This window comes from Uloborus diversus, chromosome 7 (genome assembly GCF_026930045.1).
Source record: "Uloborus diversus isolate 005 chromosome 7, Udiv.v.3.1, whole genome shotgun sequence".
Lineage (NCBI taxonomy): Eukaryota > Metazoa > Arthropoda > Arachnida > Araneae > Uloboridae > Uloborus > Uloborus diversus.
The window spans coordinates 117,429,525-117,442,151 of NC_072737.1; the positions used below are offsets into that span (position 1 = coordinate 117,429,525).

At 31.5% G+C, this 12,627-nt stretch overlaps 1 protein-coding gene across 1 annotated transcript in view; it reads right to left on the reverse strand.

Moving 5' to 3' along the window:
- Positions 1 to 10,539, reverse strand: part of LOC129225850 (cadherin-23-like) — a 252,851-nt gene extending 242,312 nt beyond the window's left edge. Inside the window, exon 1 of the mRNA XM_054860371.1 lies at positions 10,404 to 10,539. The gene's annotated coding sequence lies outside the window, so the exon portion shown is untranslated. The remainder of the gene's footprint in view (positions 1 to 10,403) is intronic.
- Positions 10,540 to 12,627: the final 2,088 nt, after the last annotated feature.

The following is a 12,627-nucleotide window of genomic DNA, read 5'->3' on the forward strand; positions in this document are numbered from 1 at the left end:
AGTGTTACGTTACCTTATTTCTTGTGACTCGCTATCTACCAACTGTAAAACGTTCTGACGGCGTTCAGTTCTGACGTTCGATAAATTTTTTAAAACTTTTCTTCAAGAATAGTGTGCGTTTGTATGTGACCGATTTTTTGGGGCCATTCTACGTCAAAACCAGTGGTAAGAATTCGAACGATACCCGCAGGTACCCATATATGATTTAGGGCTGCGTGGTTTTTTTTGCGTCAATTCGTTCAAGATAGTGGAGTAACTGAACGTTTTCATCGATATGCGTGACTGTCATTGCTCAAAAAATGATGAACGGAATCAAATAAAATGTTAGGAAGCAGCAGGGGGACAGATTTTGGGGCCAATAACACCAGAGGGTGGAGCAATCGAATGTTTTTTTCCTTTCTTTTTTTTTATCTGTGACTGATATATCTCAAAAAGTAATACAGTAGAACCTCGTTTTCAGCAGGTTTATTTTACGCGGTTTCGATTATACGCGGTTGAAGATTTGACACCTTTATTTTATTTACGCAGATGAGTTTCGGTTTTACGCTGATGCGGCAATGCAAACAGGTAACATTTTCCTCTCTTTCAAAACCCAAGCTCCTATAGATTGCAGATTACTCGTAACTAACTGCATTTTGGCGTGCTAATAATCGAACTTGGGTCCTTGGAGACATTTTATGCGATTGTTTCCAGAGCTTTTTCCGTTATAGAAGTAAAGTGATTAAACTCACACAGTTCAGAACTCACTGGAAGAAGAGCTTTTAGGAGCGACAAAGGAGGTCAAAACCAACGAGGATACCGACTCCGGTGACACACAACCAAAAACGCTCACATTGAAAATTTTGAACCATTCGTAGACAATAGAAATAATCTTTTTTCTGATTTGTTAGTAAAGGAAGATTTTATCTAGGAAATGACGCAAGTGGTCATGGATGCGTTAATGCTCAACAAAGAATTAGAGGAAAAATTCTTAATGACTACCAAAAGACTATCATAGCCAGCTCTTCTTCATAAACAGAACACGAAATTAGTTTGTTTTCTTTATGCATATTATGCATAAAAATCGATATAAGTACACATTAAACTTTTCATACAATTAATCATCACTAGAATGAAGTATTTTTTTATCTACGGAACCTAATCCCTATTTTGAACCCATTCCCTATTTTTGATATTAGGTCTCAATTTACGCGGTTTCGATTTACGCAGCATTTCCGTGGAACATAACACCCGCGTAAAACGAGGGTCTACTGTACAAGGGTTAAGACAAAATTTGGTCTACAGGTATATCTTAAAGGGCGAGTTGCTCATTTATTTTTGGCTTCAGTCATCCCCAAAAGGATGGATCACCGAATATTTTAAATCGTTTTATGTGACTGCTATATCTCAAGAAGTAATGCGAGGATTCATACAAAAATGTAGTATGCAAGTGAAATTAAACGAAAACAAGCCTTATTTTCGTTCTAAGTTGAGTTTCGTAATCGTTTACGTGAGTCAGTGTAATTAAATAAACAATGAAAAATATACTGAATTTAAATATGAGAGGTTGAGCAAGATATCAATAAAATCTAAATTAGCCGTGTATTCCTCTCATTTTTGTAGCACTTTAACTAGCGTGGGTGTTAAATAAAAACTGAGTTTGCATTCTTATACAATTTGCGTAGTAAAAATTCAATAATTAAAACAGCATTTTTTTCTGAGAGGGGGAAACTTATTTGTTTATTATTATTATTATCAGTATTCTTTTCTTTCTGAATTACCAAGCTATATTGAGCTAGAACTATTACTTTTTGAAACTCATTTTAAAAATAAGTCTAGGTCAAAATTGATCTGAATAATCTCATTGATATCAGTTATTTCACCCTACATTGTGAAATTTTTTCTTTTCTATTTAAAATTGGAAAATGTGATTCAGCTGACAAGCGCTACTTCGCAAGCATGAAAGTATCCTCTTGAAAACCTGTAATAAAATAGCTGTTCTGAAATTGTCCCCCTTGATGTTCTATCGAATATATAAATTTCATGAATGTTGAGAATTGAAAATATTTGTCATCGCGTAGAGTCGTTTTCAAAAATCTGAGTGAAAGACACCTGTTTTAGCAATTACGGGTTTCATTGATTTCAAAAGATTTGACGGTGAAGATTTCGACGTAATTTCAGAATTTTACTCATAAGACAGAGTTTCCACGGCAATAATCTGTCATCTCTGTTAAACATTTGTTTTACTGTCCCAAAATCCCGGTCGCAAAGGACATACAAATGTCCTCTCAGAGGAAGGTCTCGAGCAGTCTTGTTAAACTTCTTCAGTTTCATTTCCAGAAAAAGTCTCAGAACAGTTTTGATCTTACGTTAACCAACGTATATCTCACTGAAAACGTACAGTTTTTTTTTTTTTTTTTTTTTTTTTTTTTTTACAGTTCTTAGGGTGATGTTAAAAAATCTATGAGAAAATTAAATTTCATTAAGATACCTTTCTACTTGATTTCCACCCTGGCCCGTGATTTCGAATTTTTCTAGTGAAAGGGGAGAGGGAGGATAACGGGCATATAACCAATGCAAATTTCATAGGATTGCTATAAAAAGCACTTCCACTTGTATATATAAAAAAAAAATTCAAAGTCGGGGGCCATTCCGCCTGATCCCCTAAATTACTGACTTGTCGCTAAGGTAATAATATGCTAGAGTGAAGGGAGTTATTTGTTTTTACTTCATTACGCCAAAAAATACAAGCCGTCTATTCTCTTGCCATATTCACATAGCGCCTCACTATTCTTTCATTCGCCTTTAGAACAGTTTAGTTTTACTTCCATACCAATTTTTTATCTGAATCCTTGCGTTACATCTTGATCCTTTGCTTTACATCTTGAGTATTATTATTAATCAGATTAAACGAGAAAGAGAAATCCGTTGCAGCAGCCTTTCGCATGTTTACGTTCTTAATAGTATACAGAAAAACGTATGTTTTTAGAAAAACGTATGTTTTTCTGAAAACTATTAATTTTCTGGAATTAATCTGATGCTTACGAATTAAGACAGGAGAAAACGTTTGGAATTTTTGAAATAACTTACTTTGAAAGGCAATTAATATTCTTTCGCAACTTTTATGCTGAAAAGCATCGACGTACATTTAAATTTTTTCGTACCAATTGAACTAGCGAATTTTGGGCCGGCGACATTTTGGACTGGCGACATTTTGGACCGGCGACATTTTGGGCCGGCGACATTTTGGGCCGGCGACATTTTGGACCGGCGACATTTTGGGACGGCGACATTTTGGACTGGCGACATTTTGGGACAGCGACATTTTGGACCGGCGACATTTTGGGACGGCGACATTTTGGACCGGCGACATTTTGGACCGGCGACATTTTGGGACGGCGACATTTTGGCCGCGACATTTTGGCCCGCGACATTTTGGGCGTATACCAACCAAGCCCGTGTTTCTAAATGTAATCTTACTTTTTCATTAATTTCAGTGTCTTTCAAATTTTTATTCTTTATAAAATCTATTCTAAACCTATTCTAAATGAATTCATTTAAATATCATTGATATAAGGAATTCTTACTTCAGTTGTTTAAGAAATAATTGCTCATAGTTATCGTTTCTCAGGGTACATAGCGTCATACTATAATAATAACAAGTACGAAGATTATTCAAATTGAAAGAGAAAAAGAAAAGAAAATCAAAAGAAAACAATACTCAAGTACACAAGTCGTTACCGTTATTCATTTTCATTCCTTCCAAAATATTTTCCTTCTACGTTCATAACAAAAATCATTTTCAATTGTGTAACCCATTTACGCCGCTCTAGGCGTTAGACGTTAATACATTTTCAACTTTACGGCAAGAGCCGGTTTTTTAAGTAATGATTTTCAAAACTATTATTCGATTAAAAGATTTTTTTGCATCAAAGCCATGCAACATTGAACAATTTCTTCTTTTTTTTCTCCAGGGAGTATAAAATAAAGATTTTTGTTTTCCATACATATATTTTTTCGAAAATTGCCAATTTCACGAAGATATGTCTATTTTGAAAGAAATTCTTCCCTTTTTATGATTTCCACTTTTTCATAAGTCTCAGCACTCGGCTTTTTATCAGGGCTGCGGAGTCGGAGGAAAAATTACCGACTCCAGCTTCGACTCCGAATCTAGGAGCTTTAGAGCCTCCGACTCTTTTACCCCAAAATCAGTCCGACTCCGACTGGGCAAACGCTGGCAGAGTTGCGAACTTGGAGCGAAAATGACTGACTCAGACTCTGACTCCTTTACCTCAAATTCAGTCCTACGTCGACTCTGCAGCCCTGTTTTTTACAAGTATAGAATGAACTATAACTTATCTATAAAACATTTTTGCAAAGGAAATTGTTAAATCAAGCTCCTATCTTGTACACAAGCATATTAGTCTTACAGTTGATATAGGTTTTCACCTAAAAAGAAAACCCATAAAGAAATTAACAGCAACGTTTCAGAAAGTTTTGTTGATTTGACTTCATATTATTTGGTTTAAAGAAAAGAAGAAAATATCGAAGATAAAAATTGTACAAAAAACAAATAAAATGAAATAAATGCATTAATAAAGAAGTTATTTATGTAATAAATTAATTAATAAAAAAATAACACCATTTTAATAGCAATCAATGCCATCTCAATTTTCTTATCTTACTTATCGTAGTAGACACTTCAAACTTTCCGTTATTAAAATCATTTTTCTCAATTAGCAAATTTTAGTGCGACTAAAGTCGAGTTTCGTTTTTCATGTTTATTGTTCATAAAACAAAATTGAACTATAATAACCGCACTTTCAAGAAATAAAATAATCGGTTTATTAAACTGAATGTATTAAAAAGAAATTTCAAAATTGAAGGGTAAAAAAAAAAAAAAAAGAAAAAAAGAAAAAGAAAAAAAAAGAAAAAAAGAAACGCTTTCCTTCAAAGGTATTCAGTAATTCTCCTTCTTTGACTGAATTTCAGCTCTTTAATAAGAAGATTAAAATGTTAAATAATAATAATACTAATAAAAAAAGTTTCAGTTAGAAAGAGAAGTAACAAAAGTATGGAATAAATGATAATATTTTATTATAAAGTAAAGCTGATAGTCTCATAAAAATCATAAGCATATCTGTATCTTTGTAAATAAATTTTAGCTAAAAGCTTCATAAGGATGAATTTAAATTCAAACCGCCATCGGTTCGCGGAGAACTTTGACAGATCCTCAGGCGTCAGCTTGATTCGTGATTTTAAATGGTGATAAAAATTCTTGATTTTACATAATAGCAATAATGAATTTTGTGCGATATTTTTAACGTTAATGCCATATTTTTATGGATCTAAAACAATGTAGCATTATATTTGAAGGTTTGCAACATTAAAGTGTGCACACAGTTGTTATTTATTAAATACAGCGTTTCTTTTTCTTTCATTTGAATTGAATTTTGTGATTGTTTTATACTACTCCGTGATTTTTCCAAGGTTTATTCATTCATAGATAATAAGATAAATACGTGATTGTCTATACGCTTAAATATTGTTATAAATAAATGACAAAATAATCTTTCAGTACGTTTTTTAATTTCTCGTAAAGTTTTACAGAAAAAAAGAAAGTAAAAAAGAAAAATATTTACTTCCAGCATTTTTGTTTGAAATTTTACTGATTCGTTGGCCAGAAAAGGCAGAGAAACGCTCGCTTAGATGACTTTAAAAAATTAAAAAAAAAAAAAAAAGAGTTGTCTTGTGCTATTATGATGCCGTTATGTTTCACACATGGATCATTGTTTCAAACAATGCTGGGTAAACAGAACAACAATAATAATAATAATAGTAAACACTTTTATCAACAGATCTTGGTTTTCCTGTACAGAAAACAAAAAATTAAGAAAATAAAGAAAGAAATACAAAAAGAAAAAACTGCATTGTTTGCTGAATATCGTCTAGCGAAACTTCGATGAATCGCTGCGATATGCGAAGGAAAATGTAAACGAAAACGGCCTTGGGAATTTTATTAAGCGTGAAACGAAAGTCGTGAAAAAAAAACCTTAATTGTTCAGAAATGGAAAAAAAGTTTATCTTTTCATTTGAATGTCACAAGGGGGAATGCTTCGTTGATTATTTAAGAATGGTTTTGAAAACTTCTCATTTAATGACTATGCAAATTATTTACTTCTCTGCACAAAGGATACTAAATAAAGACGAGACAGTGAGGAGCAGAGGGATGCAAGTGAACTTTTTTTAATTTAGAGTAAAACGTGTGCAAAGTTTAAGTCATAGGCTGCTTTTCTTCCATAAGTTTTTCTAAATCATGTTATGTAGCACCACCTACAAGCGAACATATGCAAAATTTTAAGGAGGGGGGGGGGGGGTGTTGAACTCAGATATTTTCCTTATGGTTTAGCAGGATATTCTCCTCATGGAAGCCGATTTCAGTACAGGTTAGAGTTAGTAAAATTTGACATTTTTAATAAATTATTCATTAACGGCTGGACAAGAAGTGTTTTTACCATTTTGCAAAGAAAAAAGTTTTAAAAGTAAGGAAATTCTAATTTCTAAGCGGGGGGGGGGGGAGTTGAAACCCCAGTTGACACCCCCCCCCCCCCATATGGGCGTCTATTCCTAAAAGGGCTATTAGTACCATCTCTTGCTCCAAAACACAGGAGAGGTTCTTCAAACATTTGTATTGGTTACCTGCAAATTTTTAATTTTTGCGCTTACACCTCTGGCCAATTCCACCGATAGGTGTATGACATTTGTAGCAGTGAGAAGCAAAGGGATGTAAGCGAAAAAAATTAAAAATTGGGAGATAACCAGTACTGAAAGGGGAACTCCTCCTCTGTCTTGGGGCAGGATATAGTTCTAGTAAACCTGGTAAGTACTGTTATACAGCATGATTTAGAAAAACTTTTCAATGCAAGCCTACCTAGGACCTTTTCTTTAAACGAGTTTTACTCAAAATTTGAATACGTCCACTTACATCCCTTTGCTTCTCACTGCCTCATTTGTACGCATTTTTTTCGATTCAAAGTTCTTTTCATTAACTCAGCATTAAAAAATCAAGCATCGCTTAGGATTATCTTGTTTTACGTCCTTTAATAAAACAAGTACACCTACGATATAATTATTTTCAGCTTTCATAATTGATTATTTATGTTATAAAACTTGTTACATATGCACAAATTTCAGTTTTTAGTTGTCATAGTTATAAAAAACTGAAAATAATTATATCATGTATGCAATTGCTTTTAAAAAGGCGTAAAATAAGATAATATTTACCGATTCTTCAGTTTTTGAAATAACGAAGAAGAACTAAAAAAAAAAAAAACCACACACGTTACTTTGGAATACCCCCCCCCCCCTTCCCGTTCTTTCTAGGCGCTTCAGATAAATTCAAGAAACTGTAGGAAAATTCAAGGTCGCTTTAGGAAGATAAATTGAAAACTTTTTTGTGTTTTTATGAAATTTGCTAAAAAAAAAAAGCATTTATTTTAACAGAAGTCTCAAAATATAGCCTTCAGTACACAAAAACCGATATTAGCAAAAATTAAGAAACAATCAAGAATATAATTGTTTTATAACTGAAAAGCGATTTGAAAAGCTAATATTTCACAAATAGATGGAGTATTAGTAGAAAACTTCTAGATTGAAATTTTTAAATTTTAGTGTTTTTTTTAAATTATGAAAGAAATATCAAAATGCGTCACAAGTTTTATTTTATAAATGTTATTGAAAACATGTTTAGTTTTCTAACATGTTTGTGCAAATAGGTTTTATCAAAAGAGGAAAAATAACTGTATGTTGAATCATTCAAATAAATGTTCATTTTTCAGGAAAATTATTCTAAAAACGTATTGAAATGTTTACATTTTACTGTGACGCATGTGGTGAAAGTCCTTTAACATTCCGTTGATTTGTTTTAAACATTTTTATTGTTTGCGTGCAAATACTAATCTTATTTACCAAAAGGAAACATTTTATTACGATGCGTTCGTTTAAGATGTGTTTTTAAAAATCCCGGTCGCACAATTTTCTATTGTAGTTGCTTTATATAGTGTAATGTTTCATTGCTAATTTCAACGTTTCGAATATTTAGGTTTGAATAAATATTCAATCAAGTATTCATATTGATATCAATATTATTCTTAAAATAAACATTTCATAACGTGTGAATCAATATTATTTTTAAATCATCGCTAACTCGATAACTCGAAGCTATGTAAGAACTAATTATCGCTCTATACGAAATCGTATGTAAGGTTTTATATTTTTGTCTGATTATGGTTTTCTGTATAAAAAATCTGCAATTCAGTTTCATCAATTATTGACATTTTAAGTTGAATTTTATAATGCTTACTAAAATTTAAGTTATAAAAAGTTTTTACCTTGTTCCATTGATGTACATTTTATGTATTTTACTGTGGAAATCACGAATTATAAAGTAGTTTTTTATTTAAAATATGTATTTTAAATCCACGTAAAATCACGCGTTATGTGTACTCGCAATTTTTCAGAACGAGGCAAAACATTCAAATAGGTCTTCTGTCTTCGCAGTAAGTTGCCATAGCAACAGACAGTTGTTTTACAAACAAATATTCAAGTGGAATAAAATGAAGTCTTGTTCTGTTACGAGTAATATTTCAAATTCGGAAAAATATTCGGTTTATCCATTTTTGTAAATATTAGAATAGAACACAAGAATACTTCGGTTAAAAGTCTTCTAATTCATTACAAATCACACGGCACCTTTTGCCGATTCATTTGCACCTTTTGCCGGTGCTCAATAGAAGTCGCTAAGTCATATAAAAACAATTGACCAGCTACTAAATCCAGGTTCGCAGTTAATTATTACGATACAAACTTAAAGATTTTAAACGTTCTATCAATGAACCTACTATAGGAGTTTAAGATTTGTAAAATAATTTTAGTTTTTCGTAACTATTTAACAGTTTAAATTCGTAACAATCAAAGTTGGAGTTTTGGGCTAGGTTTGAACGCTGACAACCGTGTATCAACATTGTAAAATATGTTTGATTTTGCTAAATTTGTCAACTTTAGAAACGTTACCTGTAAATATAGTAATATTTTTATTCATAAGAATGTGTTTATTCTTACTGGACATCATTAGATTCTTTACGGAAATTGCATTGGGCAAAAAATACATATTTATATTTTAAAAAAGGTGTAAAAATTAGCTATTAAAATCAGATAAAGATTCCTCTTACTTTTCAGAACAATACACAGTATATCAAATTATATTGTTGAAGCGTAAATTTTCTTTTCTTGTAAATTTGTCTAAGTTCTAGAAAGATGACATATAGGAAATATATATAATAAAAACTATGCATCGAAACTTTTTTATAAAACTCATTGGGAACATTGCTGTGATGAAAAAAAGGTACGTTTCAGAAAATTAAATGTTTCACATAATAAATAAGACCTAACTGAATAAGCAAACAGCTTTATATGTAAACATTTTGTTCACGCATCCCCGAAATTATGTGTTTGAGATGACATTTTTGATAATCAAATAATTGGAAAATAATGTTTCGACGTATCTAAATGTTTCGTATTTCATTTACTTTGCAAAGCAAATACTAAAGAAGATTTTCTAATCTGTAACTAAAGATTAATAAATGGAACAAGTAGTATGATTATTTTCACATAATGCTTCTAAAATAAAAGGGTAATGTGATTTTGAGAAAATGTATTTTACAAAATTAAATATTATGAGTATATTTTCCAGAATTTCTAGAGAGGTACCAAATTTTTCTTTAACTTATCAACGAAACGAAATGTTTTTAATAATGCGCAATAAATTTAAAAAAAAAATAAAAAAAAAATACGAAAACTGATTTTCTCCAAGTGGTACTCCGTTAGAAGAAACCAACCTGTATCCTAACGAAAACGTACAGTATACTTGCACTATTTACTTTTTTTTTTTAACTTCACATACTTTCGGGAGAATTTTGTAAATTACTGCTTACAACTAAGTCGAACATGAAAAATCTAAGTATAATAATTTAATGTATCAAAGACAAATTACAAGTTTTTTCTCATAGGGGAAAAGCAGCAACATAAAATATCCTTTTAATTTTACGAACGCAGTGGACATCCGATTCTGAGAAACATTGTGTTAAATATAAAACAAGCGACATAAGTAATAATTTAATATATCAGATATAAATTGTAGGTGTTACTACATTGGGAAGAGAAAAGTAAATTAAAAACTCCTATTAATTTCACTAGCAAAGCCAATTTCCAATTCTGAGAAATATCACGTCACATACTACAAACAAGTCAAAAATGAGCATTTGATGTAAAAAATCAACAATGAAACAACATTAAGCTGTTACACTTCAAAAAAATATAAGCGGCCAGAACAAAAAAAAAACGAAAATTCAAACGAACTATCCTACCTGGTCATTGCACGCTTTGTGTTCGCCGATTCGCTGCCGTATATTCCTAAACGTCCTCAGCGTACAATGCTCTTGGAAAGAAGTGTGACCACACGTTTAGAACGAGGAGAAAAACCACTTGATGGGAAGCAAGCAAACCGTCTTCGTTGGATGTTGTCTTAGTAACTAGTTCTCCATCTTCAACAAGCATCGAACTCTTTTTGAGTTCCTCAACTCCATATTATAGACAGATGCGAAGATCGAGCACAGAGAAAAAAAATGAACTCGCGCGGTTTCTACTTATGGGGTTGCCGAGTAACCAGGTAGCTTTAGTTTCCTGTCGAAGGGTGTCGCCAATGGTAAATTTTGGCGAATGTGTGTTTTTAAATAGCAACAAGTGTTTGGTCTGGGATCGGCACTCTTTAATTTGTTATGAAATAGGAAAAAAAGAAATAGTGCGGTTTTTAATTTTTTCTTTGAAGTTCATATCCTTTGTTGGTGATTACGTTACATTGAGTAGTATTGCCGGGAAAGGTTTTTTTTTTAGGAATGAAGTAATAGCACAGTTTTTTAATTTTTTTCTTTCAAGTTCAGAGCCTTTTTCTTTTGGCATCTACGCTACAATGTTTAGTACTACTATAATGAGAGTAATCCCCCCCTCAAGTTGATCTAAGTCTTCTATGAAATGGGAATGAAATAATAGTAAAATTTTATTTTTTCCTTTTAACTTCAGATATTTTCTTTGATATTAAAGCTACAATGTTTAGAGTTGTCAAGTTGTCACAATTAAAGTCCCCCCCCCCCTTCAAATTTTTAAAAGTCTTTTATGAAATTGGAATTGCAGCCATAGTGCAGTTTTTTTCTTTTTTCAAGTTCAGATTTTTTTTTTTTTTTTTTTGACATTTATACTACAATGTTTAGTATTGTTATTATGAAGGTCCCCCCCCCCTAAGTTGTTCTAAGTCTTCTATGAAATAGGAGTGAAGCAATAGTACATTTCTTTACTTATTTTTTTATTTCAAGTCCAGATCCTTTCTGTAACATTTACGCCTTTTTAAATACAGCAGATTTTAACTATAAAAGTTCAATTATTTCATTAAAGTGTTGCTGATTGAAATGACTTTCGGTGATAGAAAAAATCAGACGCACAATCGATGACAAACAATAAAATAAGATTGACGCTAAAATTTCTCATCACATAATAATTGTTTACTTATGAAGACATAAAACTCGCAAAGTAAAGATAGAACAACTAAGAGAACGACGGAAGGCATGTAAATGACCGGATCAATTAAAAAAAAAAGTTTTTATAAATATGAGAACCCTTAAACCTGACTCCTTTACAGCCAGAAAAAATAATTAAATAAATAGATAAGTAAGCTACATTTTAAAACAAAGATCATGATGCTTGGAAACTCAAGTCAAGTTTCACAACGACTGTCAAGACACTGGTAAAAAAAGTACCATAACTGCTACTGTTGAAAATAAGCTGATTTTTTTTTTCTTTTGTCATCAATTTACATGATTTCCTTTCTGTGATTTTCTCTCCTTGGAAATCGCAGAACTCATCAATGCTTACAATTATGTTCATTGCATATTTTGGCGACTGAAACTTCAAAAAATATTTTTGTCTATGAAAATGGTGCTGACATTTTTATGTGAATGAACTTTTATAAACATTAGTTCAATCCTCTGCTAAGAAATGAAAGCACGCAGAAAATTCTGTAGAAAATTTAAAATTTTCTTTTTTGTGAAAGGCCTTCAAGAAAAATGCAGAAAATTATGAAAGTAGTTATAAAATCAAAGCTAGGTTGGAAATGTAACCTATTCTGTCAGTTACATGATGATGATGAAACTATAGTTTTTGAACAGAGTTAGTTCACTAGTTCGAAATGAATCTATTTTTTCAGAAAGGGTATTAGTCCAACTAATGCAACTTTTCAGGAATCAATAAAAAGTGATCATTTCATTCAGAAATGAATTAAATTCTACGAAAATGTTTATGACTAATTTAGTCACAAGTAGGATCACCTTAAATTACGTTTCATTTCGTCACTGAAATTAATTATTATTTTTTTTTTAATTTGAACTTATGCCCTTTCTGCAATAATTATCCTGAAAGACTAGTTTAGAGTGATGAAAATATGAAACATATTTGTTTCAATTTGAATTATGATAACAAAAAATAATATTACAAAGTGACAAAAAATAATTAGTGAAGTCCGTATTCATAAATTCATTATCA